Raw genomic sequence first — 14911 nt, forward strand, 5'->3', positions numbered from 1 at the left:
CATTTGTTTCAAGGCAGTGAATGAGAGTTCACACCAAATCTGTATACCTAACATGTTTTGTGTGTCTTCACCTACAGATAGCACAATGCTAAAAGACAGGAGGTCATAAATCATTATAAAAATCCCCAAAACTCTACTGATTCCTATTGGAAATAAACCATGTGTCATTTGCCAGAAAATATGTACCGTACTGTTTCCACTATCTGATGTATACACTTTTCGGCACTAGTGGAGAAACCCTTGAACTCTCTCAAGAGCCTCTTTCATCATTCACAAAGCATTATTTAGCTGCGGAACTCAGAATTTCCATAAAATTAGCATTTGTATACTGGTTACAGTTCGCATCAATAAAAATGGTATATACTACTTAGAATTAGTTTACTATTTTCTTGGTGGCAATTAGGGCATAACCCACATTAAGAAGCACTTGCACTCATTGTGCTGAGTGACATCCAGTGCTCCCCCCCTTAAAACAATGTTTAGGGGGGTACTCTCATTTTCCTACTCATATTGAAATACTGCCCCTCAATGAGGCCAGACTTAGATTCACAAAATGTTTAGGGGTATGCGTACCCCTGCATACCCCTAGAAAAAGAAAGCACTGGTGACATCTATAATATTTTTACATAGCAAAACCATACTGTATAGATGATAGGTTTTACGTATATTAACTAATAACTGTTTTTGAATTTGGGTGGTACTGCCTTGTCTCTGAGTGCGTTTTGTAGACATCATGGTGTGGAATGATTTCCAGGAAAACGATCCATTCAGAAGTATTTTCCAGACAGAAGAGGTGCTTCATATTTAGAATAAGACCATTCATTCACCTAGCTAGTACAGCCTACTCTGTCTCATTAGTTCAAGGTGATTAAAATATATATTTAAAAATATTTAAAGACTGCAGGTGTTCCCTTTCAACTGTATTTCCCCCCTCTTAGCTAAATATAACATGGAATTTGTCCTGCCTGTTCCACATTTGCAAACACTGATGTGAATTTGCCTTAGGTGCAGAGGGTCCCAGTTTCAATTTCCAGGCAGGAATGAGAAAAAATCCTGTATGTCTGCTGCCAGTCAGAGTAAACAATGCTGAGCTAGCTGGACTAGCTGACATAAGGCAGCTTTCTATGTAGCAATAGGTATTTTTTAATTGCTTGGCCTCTGAATAAGCATTTTAATTAAATCACTCCATGTATTTTATTTTTTAAGGTTTGGCTATGTCTCTCTAAGTTTTCACAACGTTTATAGGTCTGAACATGTTTTTATGGGCCAAACTAGATGTTGCAAAACTAGCACATGTATCAGACTCAAAATTTGAGTGTTGAAGAAGAAGAAGAAGAAGAAGAAGAAGAAGAAGAAGAAGAAGAAGAAGAAGAAAGCAAGCAAGCACGGCAGGCGGCAAATTCGATTGGATGAGCAGGCGAAAGGGGAAGCGGCTGTGCAACCCTCTCACCTTTTCCTACTCAAAATCCCTTCCTCCATCTGCTTTTGAACCTGCAGGGAGAAATACAGGTGCCAAGCGTGTATCTGCATAGAAGATTCCCACAAAGCTTCACGTGTGAATTATTCATATCATCTTATAAGGAAAAAGAACAGAAGGCTGAAGAGTTAATTTTATTTTATTTTTTTTGAAAAACCCCTTCATGTGCAAAAAAAAAAAAAAAAGGAACTCCGATCTATAAACGAACTACTTTTTTCTCCTATTCCCAAAGGTTGCTTTTATAGAAGCATTTTCTTTTACTATGCATTCACTGGAGAGTTCCTTTTCTGCTTGGCTGGGCAATCAGGTATTCAGAGCATAATGTAAATGCTCAGAAACACAGGCATGAAAAGTTGCCAGACAAAGAATCCAAGTGAAGGATTTAACATTTTCTCTTCTTCCCGACCCCTTCCAACAGCACACTTGTGTCTCCTACAAGCACCTTGTTAGCTACTGCCAAGGCTGACACCCACTGGTGACAGCAGGAAAACCCACCATTGCAAGCTAAAGTCAACCTAAACAATATTGATTGGTCTGTCACTAGCAATTAATGTAGAGTAAAGCTTTCTCAGCTCTGTAAAAGCTGCTAAAATCTTCAGCCTCTAGTGTGATAAGAAAACAAAACAAATATTATATTTCCTGCTTTGCCTCAGAAGCACCAATAGCTGCAGCCACATCACAATGTCTGAATCCTCATCACTCACCACCACGGTTATAGTTCCTGTTCCAAGTGATGACGAAGGAGCCTCTCTGCCTCTTGAGAGTGTCAAGGCTTGGCTGCTTTGCCTGCCTCAGCTTTTTGAGTTCACAAGGATCCACAGGGAGTGCTGAGGCAGAGAACTTAGGGAGGGGAGAGGTGGGAAGGAAAATCACTGGAGCCTCTTAACGATCAAACTTCCACTAACTTAGAGGAAATGTCTTATAAATAAACAGAAAAAAAGCAAAGCCCCTTCTGTCCTGCCAGAGGAATGTACATTATTGCCTCTTGATGGAGCATTTGATACAACACCAGAGACGCAACCGTGTCTCTCGAAACAGCGTCTCTGAAATTCAGAGCGGGGGGGGGGGGGGGGAGAGAAGGAAAGAAAGAGTGTGTGTATATGAGAGACAGAGAAAGGAAGAAACTATAAAAACAAACAATGCTGGGAGGTTCATGCAGTTTTCAGTAGAAAAACAAACTGTCCAAATTCAGCAGCCTACTAACTTAATTGCTTTAGAACTAATAATCACGCAAGCAATGAATGTATTTAAGTTCCACTTTGCCAATCTAGGACTTGTGAAGTTCAAGGCAAGGGACAGGAGAGGACAGATAACTATAGAAAGTATTGATAGTATTGATAACGTGCCCTCCCCCTTCCCATCTCCAAATCCGGCCACTCGGGGAATTTCATTTATTTTTTAATGTATCAATTGTTCAGTCACAATTCAGAATTGCTTGAATACAGGGATAAGTATAGGCTAAGCACAGTGGTTAAATGTCAACTGCTTTGGAAGGATTGTGCAGACGGTACTGGTTTTAGAACATGCAAAGGGGGTACACAATATGTAGGTGGTCAGGGATATGGAGAATGTTGGGCAGGACACTAAAAGCTGCTGCTGCGGGAGTGATCTTGCACTGGGAACAACAGGGACCAACCACTTTATTCCGTGGGGTAGATTGCAAGCAGAATGAACTGTTGGGCCGACCTCCACCGCTCTGCAGCACCACCTTCACAAACGGTAGGAGGGCACTTTCAAGCACAGAATAGGTAATCTGAGGAACTCATAGGGACCCACCTGACCTTATATAATTTCTGTTCCTAGTATGTGCCCTTAATATGAGCAACGTGTTACCCAGTGTGGGCTGAGCTATCTGCAGAATTGTTAGTCAGACTACCATCAGCGAGTCCAAATAAATGCTATTGTACCCTGACCATTTTTAAGGAAAGGGCTGGTACTGTGATGTTTTTCTTGTAATGATCTATATGGTTTTTTTTTTTTATAAGATATTTATTAAAGATTTTCTTAATACAATAGAAAAAACAAACAAAATAACATATAGTTTTACAATAACCATATTTTCTTCACTTCTTTGGACTTCCTCGCATCTCTCGTTCCTGCGTTCCAAGTTTTTCGAGCTTTACCCAGCAATTTATCACCTTGTTTCAATTCTTATATTATAATTTTCCAATATTGTGTCCCTAATTTTAGATAATTTTACCCAAACCTTAAAAGCTTAATTTTAGCATAATATTTATCCAAAATTTATCTTTTCTTATATTTTCATTGATCTTCATATTCCTTTTAACTAGCTTAATGGTGCCATATTGTTAATAATCTTACATCTTTCTTAACATTCATACAATTTACAATATTTTTGTAAATAGTCCTTAAATTTCTTCCAATCCTCCTCCACAGCCTCTTCTCCCAGGTCTCGGATTCTGCCAGTCATTTCTGCTAGCTCCATATAGTCTATCAGTTGCATCTGCCATTCTTCCAGTGTGGGCAAATCTTGGGTTTTCCAGTGCTTGGCGACAAGTATCCTTGCTGCTGTTGTTGCATACATAAAAAATGTTCGGTCCTTCTTTAACACCCTCTGGCCGACGATGCCCAAAAGAAAGGCCTCTGGTTTCTTAGTGAAGGTATACTTAGATACCTTTTTCAACTCGTTATATATCATTTCCCAGAAAGCCTTAACTCTAGGGCAGGTCCACCAGAGGTGAAAGAACGTTCCTTCAGTTTCTTTACATTTCCAACATTTATCATCAGACAAATGGTATATTTTTGCAAGCTTGACTGGAGTCATGTACCACCTATATATCATTTTCATAATATTTTCTTTCAAGGCATTACATGCCGTGAATTTCAAACCGGTGGTCCATAACCTTTCCCAGTCAGCAAACATGATATTGTACCCAATGTCCTGTGCCCATTTTATCATAGCCGATTTCACCGTTTCATCTTGTGTATTCCATTTTAGCAGCAAATTATACATTCTTGAAAGTACCTTAGTCTTAGGTTCTAACAATTCCGTTTCTAACTTTGATTTTTCCACCTGGAATCCTATCTTTTTATCCAACTTGAAAACTTCTTTGATCTGAGCATAATGTAACCAATCTTGCACTTTATCTTTTAATTTCTCCAAACTCTGCAACCTGATCTATATGTTTTAATAGATCATATTTTCTATTAATGTTTAACTGTTTTCTAACTATTATTTTTAACGCTAAGCTGCCTTGAGTCCCTGTCAGGGAAAAAGAGCGGGGTATAAGTAAACATAAAATAATAATACCGTAAACAACTTAAGATTCTCACATTCTCATGGAGCAAGGCTGTTAGTCCTGTCCTCCCTAGCAGATTGAAAACATCCTTAGGCTGCATGAGATAAAAGTATCCATAGCAAAAGGAGAACACAGTCTTGGAGAATTTAGGTGCTGATATTTCATCTTTGTTTGATACTACCCTGATAAAGCAAAAGTTAATCTTGACTATCCCATGGAAACACTGGAAAAAGGGAGTAATGGCTAACAAATCCTCTTGTTATTAATGGGCCATGAGCACAATTAACTTTAGCTGGATTGGGATCATTACGTTTCCGAACTTAGGAGACAATTTATATACAGTACAAGCGAGCCAAGTTTTACTTCACTGAAATAAAAACTGATGATTGTTCTTTAAAAAGCACTGGAGGGAAGAATGAGTAAGAACCTAAAGTAGGAGAAACTGAGTTTTGAGAAAATATTTTTAACCTCAGAACTTAGAAATAGAGCCAATGCTACCAAATGAAAGTTCATATTAGGCTAAGTGGATTTTGAACTTACAATGCCTTAATAATAATTTTTGTATGGGTATAAATATAATTTGGCCCTTTGTGTATAATATACATAAACACTATAAAATTAAATTAACAGCCTTGACATTCTGAGTATTTATTATTTACTATTATAGAGCATGTGTAAACAGAAAGAGGAATATCAGGCACTGAGATACCAGCAACTATTGGGTCGACCAGACTTTGAAAGAATGGAAGCAGGTTTTCTAATTATTTTCAACTCTTCTTCAGATTTTGGTGCCCATCTATTTAATTAACATTTTGCCTATATCTGTGTCCTTCTTGCACTTATGATGCTCAACCAGGTTAACATCATACTAACAAGGCAACATGTATTCCACATTTTTCTATTGTTCTGAAGTTCCAAAGCGTGAAGAAAAGTTTTTAAAAAGTAAGAAGACTTGTGTCTGGAATTTTATGACATGTTGGTCCAACCATGGCATTATTGAAATTGCTGTCTTATTGTTTGGAGCTAAGAAAGTTATGGAAACTGTGTTTCTAAGCACATACAGTACATTTTCAGCTATGGATCAGGCAATTGGCAATAGGGTATTTGTACTTATCAGATATTCCTGAAAAATGGCAAATCCAGATTAAATAGGAAAGAAATGTGAGACAGCATTTTTATGCCAATGATGCTGTGTGGATGCAGAAGAAACATGAGAACTACTCTCAGAGTAAACATGAGTCTGGAAGCACTTTATGCCAGCCGGTAACCAGGAAATGCATCTCAAATCATTCATGGACAAAATTAAGATAAAATTTATGGTACGGTTTTGAGGACATCATTAAGTTATTATTTATACCTTTCCTCCAAAGAGCTCTATGAAGTTTACATGGTTCTCCTCCCCACCCCCACCCCCAAATCCATTTTATCCTCACAATTCTGTGAGGGAGGTTAGGTTGAGAGATAGTGACGGGCCCAATATCACCCAGTGAGCTTTGTGGCCAAGCAGTAATTTGAACCCTGGTTTCCCTAGAGTCTAACACTCTAACCACTATACCACACTGGTGGTGATGACCTTTTGTGCTTATCCAATTAGTCCACCTAAACTAGCAGTGATTGGCATAGTGACCTCTACTTCCAAACGTGTGGTTCATGAGTAATTGGTACTTTGATTCAGACTGATGATCTCCTACCAACATGCTCTGTTGGAAGTGCCCTTACCTGCAAACAGTAACAATGAGATTTATTTCCAAATAAATGTGTCATAGATGGAGGTCACAGAACGTAAACACAATCAGAGCAGTGCAGAGTTTCTTGAAGAAGAAGAAGAAGAAGAAGAAGAAGAAGAAGAAGAAGAAGAGGAGGAGGAGGAGGAGGAGGAGGAGGAGGAGGAGGAGGAGGAGTTTGGACTTGATATCCTGCCTTTCACTCCCCTTAAGGAGTCTCAAAGCGGCTAACAATCTCCAAACAATGTTCCTCCCTCACAACAAACACTCTGTGAAGTGAGTGAGGCTGAGAGACTTCAGAGAAGTGAGACTAGCCCAAGCAGCTACATGTGAAGGAGCGGGGAAGCGAACCCGGTTCACCAGATTACGAGTCCATCGCTCTTAACCACTACACCACGCTGGCTAAGCAAACCTAGATAGCTTTCCAGGATGACAACTAAAGGAAAAGGGGAAAGACAGATATTGTTTCCCCTCTTTGGGATTCCAACATGCTAAAAAGAGAATCAGAATCATGTCATTTCTTCTGCTATCACCTATGGTGCTGCAGTCACAGCTCCAATTCACATAACAATAAGAGACAGGAGGGCAATCACGTTCCTTCAGCGTGCTGACATTTCCCATTTGTGCCCTTCTTCAAAGTTTTAATTTGGTAAAGGTGCTTTGCAGCTTGTCTTTTAACAGGTCACAAATAACTTGGGATGCAAGATCTCATATTTCATTTTCTCCTGCTGGTGCCACTAAATATTTCATCTACCTTTAAAACAGCAGACTGCTTTAGAAGGCCCTATCTTCCCCCCCTTATCTGCACTGTTTGCACACTGGTTCAGGGGATTTGTTCTTCAACATTAGACCAGTTTGCTCATACCTAATTAAGTAAAAGTAATCAACAAGCCATAAAACAGCTCAACGCTAGGTTCTGTATTTGCTTTGGAGACAGTTTTAAAAACATATGTGAGATGTATGTGTAATACACAAGGCCACAGAAAGAGTCGCTTAGCATAAAGATGTCCCTTCATACATGGTTGAGATTTCTCTGAATCTTCAATTTCAGATTGTAGTAATTTAGCACACACACTGCTGGGTTGTGGGTTTTTTTTGGGGGGGGGGGTGCTCATTTTACAAATGCTTTTTCAATATATCCTAACCCTTTTACAGTCAACAGAAAAACAGTATTGTGCATGCCTGAGGGTTGGGGGTAAATTCTCCCCAACCAGTTTCCCACTTCCCCCAAGAAAACTCATGATTTGCCATCCTGAATCTAATTATTATTATTATTATTATTATTATTATTATTATTATTATTATTAATTCTGAATTGAGTACCATTGGTTTGAACAGGACAACTCCAGAGTAAAAAGTTTGCCAAAAAGAGCTAAGTGCCTTATGTCTTCCAGTTCCTCATTTACAAAATGAGACCCATTTCCTTTCTTCACATGATCACCATGTGGATACCTGGAATCTTAATGGCCAGAGACAATAGTGAGTAACAAGGAAGAAAATTCTGCCTTTTAAAACTTGCATACCTTTTTGAAAACTACTGTAAATAGTTTAATATTTGTGTTGCCTGCAGCATCATGTGTTCTTCATCAATATTTATGATACATGATAGTAAAGGTAAAGGTACCCCTGCCCGTACGGGCCAATCGTGTCCGACTCTGGGGTTGCGCGCCCATCTCACTCTATAGGCCGGGGGCCAGTGCTGTCCGAAGACACTTCCGGGTCACGTGGTCAGTGTGACAAGCTGCATCTGGCGAGCCAGCGCAGCACATGGAAACACCGTTTAGCTTCCCGCTAGTAAGCGGTCCCTATTTATCTACTTGCACCCGGGGGTGCTTTCGAACTGCTAGGTTGGCAGGCGCTGGGACCGAGCAGCGGGAGCGCACCCCGCCGCGGGGATTCAAACCGATACATGATACATGATAGATCTGTCCTATTAAACTAGGAACCGATAATCATTTGCCCTTTGGATATATGCAGTGCACTGACTGTGCTTATGTTTCAAGTGGCTGTGCAAATTCTGCTGCACTTAGCTGCCCATAATTTCACCTTCCCAGAGAAACTATCTTAAACAGCAGGAGGTAAGCACCACCACATATGTTCATTGCACACAAAATGGTCACCAGGTGGGGACTCCTTGGAATTACATCCACATGACAGATGCTCTGTGCTGCAGGCTGTTTTTCTGCATGGAATATGGTCACCGCAACCCCACAGATAATCTCCACATCACTGCAAAGCATTCCTATATCTAATATACAGTGGCACCGAGGCCAAACACAGGATGCTGCTCAGAGTACTCCAATGACTATGTAGGGTAGTTGGTAAGAAGGGACAGGGACTTATTGTGCCTAGAACCTTGTCTCTGGAATGCTCTCCCTCGAAATCTTCACTGTGTGCTTTCTTTAATGCATTCTGGAAAGCATCTAGAACTGCTGCTTTTTCCTGTTGCTTTTAACATGATTTGATGCTGCTTTTCTCAATTTTTTGTTATGGGCCTTTTTCTTATTTCATATACAGTGGTACCTCATGTTGCGTAACCTCCAGGTTACGGAGTATTTGGATTACAGCCACAGCAAACCTGGAAGCGTATACTTCAGGTTTAGGGGTAGATGTGGTGCCTCTAGTTATGGATTTTTCGGGGTGTGCATGGCACTCCGAAACGAATTAAATCTGTAACCAGAGGTACCACTGTATTTGAGCTGCTTCATAAAGCTTTCTGTTAAGGTGTGCTGGGTTCCAAAATCAATAAATAATATTTCGTTTTCTTCCCTCCTCCCTAACTGAAATAAATAAACACTGAGTACCTTTGGTATATACTTGCTATGACATATTAATGGTTTGTCGCATGAACATAGGAAGCTGACTTATCCCAAGTCAAACTATTCATTGACAGGGCTCGATGCTGTCTCCTCTGGCTGGTGGCAGCTTTACAGGGTCTTTCAGGCATGTACACCACTGGCTATTCATTTCAACACATCTGTATTCCACTTTTTAGCCAAAAAAGCTCTAGAGCGGCTTATAGCTCAATGAAAAGCAAACCACTCCATGCCTCCTATCTTTCTCTTTCCTGCAACCTGCTTGCGGAAAGCTAAAGGCACCTGGCTTCTCAGTAGAGCTCGCAAAACAGTCTTGCTCGTCTCCCCTCTCTCTGCTACAACCTGTTCAAATGGCTGCTGCAAAGTGGTGGATCTGGGAGAACCAAAGGCAGCTGGTGCCTCAAAAGAATTGATGTGATATCCCTGTTTCCTTTCTCTTCCTCTGCTGCAATCTGATGTGATCCTTTTAAGTGCAAATGCCGGGAATTGAATCTGGGGCTCTTCTTGCATGCAAAGGATATGCTCTACCAGTAGTCCCCTTAATCTGACCCAAAATTACATAGCAAAAACCAGATTTTGGAATATTTCACAATGAAACACTCTGCACTGCACTAACTCATGACCCAATAATTAGAGCCTCTTTTTATTATAACAAGCACTCTTTTTTCACCTCATAGAACTGAGTAACAGCAATAATATCACAACTCAAGGCTACAGCAAACTTTCATGGTAACCAGGGCAAGGGAGCCATTAGCGAGTAGAACCTAATAGAAATATTTGGTAGAGATGGTTTCCTATGTGTCAAAGAATAGGAGAAATGTATTAATAGGATAAGTTTAAGTCTGCCCTGTCTACTTCCTTGAAAAATATGTTTTAAGAATATTGAACATGCAGAATGTTCTTTCTTCCGGTATAACCAACTGAAACAAAATGAACTACAGACTTTACCTACCAGAATATAGATACAGAGAGCATGGAAGAGCTTTTCATTATTATCAAGACATTTATAGCACCAAGATAAAATATTTGCATTTTAAATGAAATACCGTATGTTATCTCACCTTCTTAATGATTTGCTGCACTCATTTGCATGGGAAACAGTTAACAGGATATGGTCTGAAGGCACATGCCTGGGCCTGGTCAGTGTTTGAATGGGAAACTTTCTGGAAACCCTATGAATACTACCTTGGGCTCGATGATGAAAGTAAGAGTCTTATGCTCTACCTATTGAGCAATGTTAGAAAAGGCACGTGGCAAAAAAGGGAAGGGGAAAGCTGCCCTCCTCTCCTGCCCTGGCCAAAATGGGCCAGGAAGGATTTGAAAGAAGCTTCACCAAGGAATCCCACAATCACCATCAAGAAGATACGATTTATCTACCCATGAAGAAAAAGCCTCCTGTTCACTTATAATTTAAAGGAAGGAAGACAGAAAATGAAGGAGAAAAATACAAAGGTTACCCTATGTTCCTGAACTCCCTTTCCTAAATCACTGTATATATAAAACTGGGTCATTTAGATGAGAGGCATCAGTCATGTTTTGGAATAGGAAAGCAAACAATTTTCATTCTATTGTGCACTTGTATTTGAAACCAACTTTTCTGCTGTGACCCTCTATACTTACCCTGTCTGTTGCTCTAACCAGCAACATGCCTTTTCAATCTGCCTTCCTGGGGTCTGCATTTGATTACAGCATTCATGTTCTATTTAGATTCTTTTGTACCATGCCCTGTGGTGCTAGTACGAAAGGTGTTATTTATAAAATGTAATTCTGTTGTATTGCAATTTGGATTCAAAGAGGACAAGTAATATAAAATACTTAGTTTATTTAATAATTTCTTGGATTTATTAAATCAGGATCTTTACAAGATTAGTGCTGGGAGGTAGGAGGAGGTTATTAACTAATAAACAGGCTTCAGGCAACCCCTACTCCTCTACAGAATATACATTATTTAAACAGTTTCTCTTTGGAGAACCAAGATGTGCATCCAGCTCAAATTTCTCTTCTTGGTTTTTTTTGTTTTTTAAGCATCAAGAAACAGACATTTGTTAAGATTTCTTGAGCTTATATTAGTTTCAAACAGGTCATTTGCAATTGTATTTTTCTCCCTTGCAGTAGCATTTGCGAAAAATCATCAGAGAATATCATATACGTCTGCTCACATATATACAGTTGTCTACTCACTGGGAAGCTTGTGGCTGGCATCAGAATACACACTTCTAGGGAAAATGCCATGCATGAAGCAGCACAATTTCATCAGCTACTGCTTTTTTAAAAAGTGTTTGGGATTAAATCTTAATGTCTTCAGTGACACTCTTTTTCAAATAAACATATTTAGGACTGGGACCACCCTTGCAGCATCCATTGCTGTTTTAGCTACTATCATGCAGGCTGTAAGTCCCAACAGTTATAACAGCATTCCATGCAGTTTTGCCCTATTCTAAGGCCACTTCAGAATCTCACCCTGCCCCGTGATATCTACCTCCCTGCATAAATATTCTTCAGCTGTCCTTACAGAACATGTCTGGGGCCATATAAAAGGTAAAGGTAAAGGATCCCTGGACAGTTAAGTCCAGTCAAAGGTGACAATGGGGTTACGGTGCTCATCTCACTTTCAGACTGAGGGAGCCGGCGTTTGTCCCCAGACAGCTTTCCGGGTCATGTGGCCAGCATGACTAAAACACTTCTGGTACAACGGAACACCGTGACAGAAGCCGGAGCGCACAGAAACGCTATTTACCTTCCTGCCACAGCAGTACCTATTTATCTACTTGCACTGGCGTGCTTTCGAACTGTTAGGTTGGCAGGAGCTGGGACAGAGCACGGGAGCTCACTCCGTGGTGGGGATTTGAACCACCAACCTTCCGATAGGCAAGTCCAAGAGGCTCAGTGGTTTAGACTACAGCACTATATACATTTTACAGACTCAATAGTGTTGGTAGCTTGTGCTAAAGCAGCAGTAAGGATGACACCTGGATCCTTCCCAACAGTGGTGCAAACTAATAATCAAACTAACCCCCAAAATATGACAATCTCCCTGACCTAAATAGGAACAAAACTCTTTTGCAAGCTAGACCAAGGAAATTTTTATCCGGCACAATAGTTTTATGTTCTTCTTCTAAGTGTGCCAAACCCGTAAGCTGGATCCCCATGAGCTGCTGTGCCAACTGTAACTAATTAGAATCTGATTGACAGTTCATATATATATAAAAAAGAAATGGAAGTTACTTGCTTTGGAAATTTGAATGGTATCTAAAGTAATGTGGAATAAAATTATTTTAAATTTTTGAAATTAACAGTCGTATGTGGACTGAAGAACATAATCATCACCAGTCTTTATCTCTTTCTCATGCTGCATGTTGTTTTTGCATCCACCTTTAAAATCAAAATTATCTCTGATCCTAAATCAAATGTCAAGTAATTTGAGGAAGTAATTTTACCCATTTAAAATGAAGTGAAGCTTGAACTTGGGCAATTGATAGTCTGTTAATTTGTCAGTAGAACAGGGTCTTTCGAAAAAGATATGGAACTCTAATATGCAAATATTCGAAAGCAGCAAGTCTGAATTTATTTCAAAACGCTTGTTTTAAACATTTTATTTTTATATCCATTTCTGCTTGAGTGGAGCAAAACAAGTGGAGCGACAGAGGAAGGTGTTTTCATTTCAAATATTAGGAATGAGCCAAGCTGTGGTTTGGGGTCAGATTTTCTTAAAATAATTCTGGCTACCAAGAGCAGCTAACAACAACTGACAGTTAAATTGCCATTGATGTTGTATATCACTTTGGGTGCCGCTGTGGCAGAGCATGCAACTCAAGATTAAAAAAAAAAAAAATTACATTAAAAACACTTTAAAGCATTGGCCTAAATCCACAGAAACATGTCGCCACATCATAAGCTGACTTAAAAATACACTACACACACGCACACCACCAACTTGGGGAAAAGTCAAAAGCATTGTATAATAGGGAAGAGCTGATAATTGGGGGGGGGGGGGGTTGAGAAGGAAAAACACAGCTGGGCCAGAGCAAGTCCTAGCAAGCACCTAAATGAAGCTGTCAAATCATGCCCCATATTTATCTACCACTACAGCTTTGATCTTCTGTGGCAACTAAACCGGAACCTACCAAACTGAGTATAACACACTTGATTTTTAATGAAAGAACCGGAATAAGTGTGAGAGAATGGGGGGGGGGGAAAGCCTTTTAAAAGTATAGATGATTGGAATTTTTTTGGCCACATATTCTAGGAGTGGGGCAGAGAGGGAGAAACCATATTGGCCTAGAAAAACAAGAGAAAATGTTCTGTGTTGCCTACAAAAGTTAATGCCAAGGTAAACTGATTAAACACTAAATGCTTATCACACATTGGCCAAAAGTGACCCAATATCATGTGGGGTTTTTTTTGTTTGCAAAGCAGGAATAGCTTGTGGAGAAATATTGTCTATAGGAGTTGTGCTTGGTGGGATGGAGAAGAAGCCCGCAGCTTCTCTATGAAAGCCAGCTACTTCAGGCTGAAAGGCTACACCCAAATACTCCCCAAATAGTTCAAGCAAGAAAGCACCAATCTGCCAGTAGAGTTTCTTGGGCTATTCTTGCCCCTTTTGAAGGATCATGGTACTCAGTCTTAAATATGTTCCAATATATCTGTTTTACTGCTGTTGTGCTAAGGAAGATGACTCAAAAGAAGGAGGAAAGTTTCACAGTAAGGCAAGAGTTCTCTAATCTTGCCATTGCTCGGCAGAGCTCCTCCAGATAATTCAGAGCCTCCTTTAGCTTCGGCAGGTTTAACAATCACTTAATGGGTGGCCACAGGCTGCTCCCTTTCCAGCCCTAGGAGGAAGGAAGTGTAAGAAACCTTCCTCCTGTCCACCAGCTACAGACTGCCAATGGGGTCATGCTGGATTGAGTCATCTGCAGCTGCCACACAGCTGCCTATACTTCAGCTGGCCAAGAGTGGACATTCTGACTCCTGGCTGAATCTAAAATGAGAGAAAAGGAAGAGCTCTATGTAAGAATAGGCAACTGGCAGCTCAGGAACTGAATCTATCCACTCCATGTTCCAGTTGTTAGCCAAACTGTGACAGACTGAGAGCCTCTGCCACATTGGATCGTTTGCACAACTGTTTGCACAAATCACAAAGACAATCTTGTGACAGGATGTTGTATTCTATCTCATCATCTAATTTAATTCATTTAACAGAAAGCATAAAGAGTTGTCAACTGGCAAAAAGACAAGCCAGGATTTCTGTGTGTGTTCTTTAAGAACAGAAAAAGCAGCAGACCCACAGGTACAGCAAATTGAAAATCCAGAATATTGCCATTCAGAGAGGAGGTGCAGAAGGGAAGAGAGAAAACCCGGGATTTTAATATCATAGGATGCAATATACCTGCATAAGAAAGTGAATTGAGAGCAATACCAATAATTAATTAATTACAGTAATTATTACCAACACAGTTGCTATGTGGAAAATCTTGATTTAGAGCAAATGTATAATTTAAAGCAATTATCCAAAGGTTTGTTAAGTTTTACACAACTGTGAATCTTGCCATTGTTTTAAATGATTCAGAGGTAGTTGGTCTGACAATTTGTACTTCACTACTACTCTCTGGATCAAAGTCACCTGACACATGTGAG

General features: G+C 39.9%; 1 protein-coding gene across 43 annotated transcripts in view; it reads right to left on the minus strand.

The window, feature by feature from the left end:
• ZBTB20 (zinc finger and BTB domain containing 20) overlaps window positions 1–14911 on the minus strand; it is a 641091-nt gene that overhangs the window by 207502 nt on the left and 418678 nt on the right. For 2 of the 43 annotated variants that reach the window (XM_083736566.1, XM_083736541.1), the window contains one exon: window positions 2182–2317. The exons of 40 other annotated variants lie outside the window; for them this stretch is intronic. The gene's annotated coding sequence lies outside the window, so the exon portion shown is untranslated. Of the gene's footprint in view, window positions 1–2181; window positions 2521–14911 lie in introns of all 43 variants that reach the window. One more of the 43 variants, XM_083736540.1, reaches the window with a different exon arrangement.

Source organism: Podarcis gaigeae (assembly GCF_964106915.1).
Source record: "Podarcis gaigeae genome assembly, chromosome: 4".
In the NCBI taxonomy this organism is placed as follows: Eukaryota; Metazoa; Chordata; class Lepidosauria; order Squamata; family Lacertidae; genus Podarcis; species Podarcis gaigeae.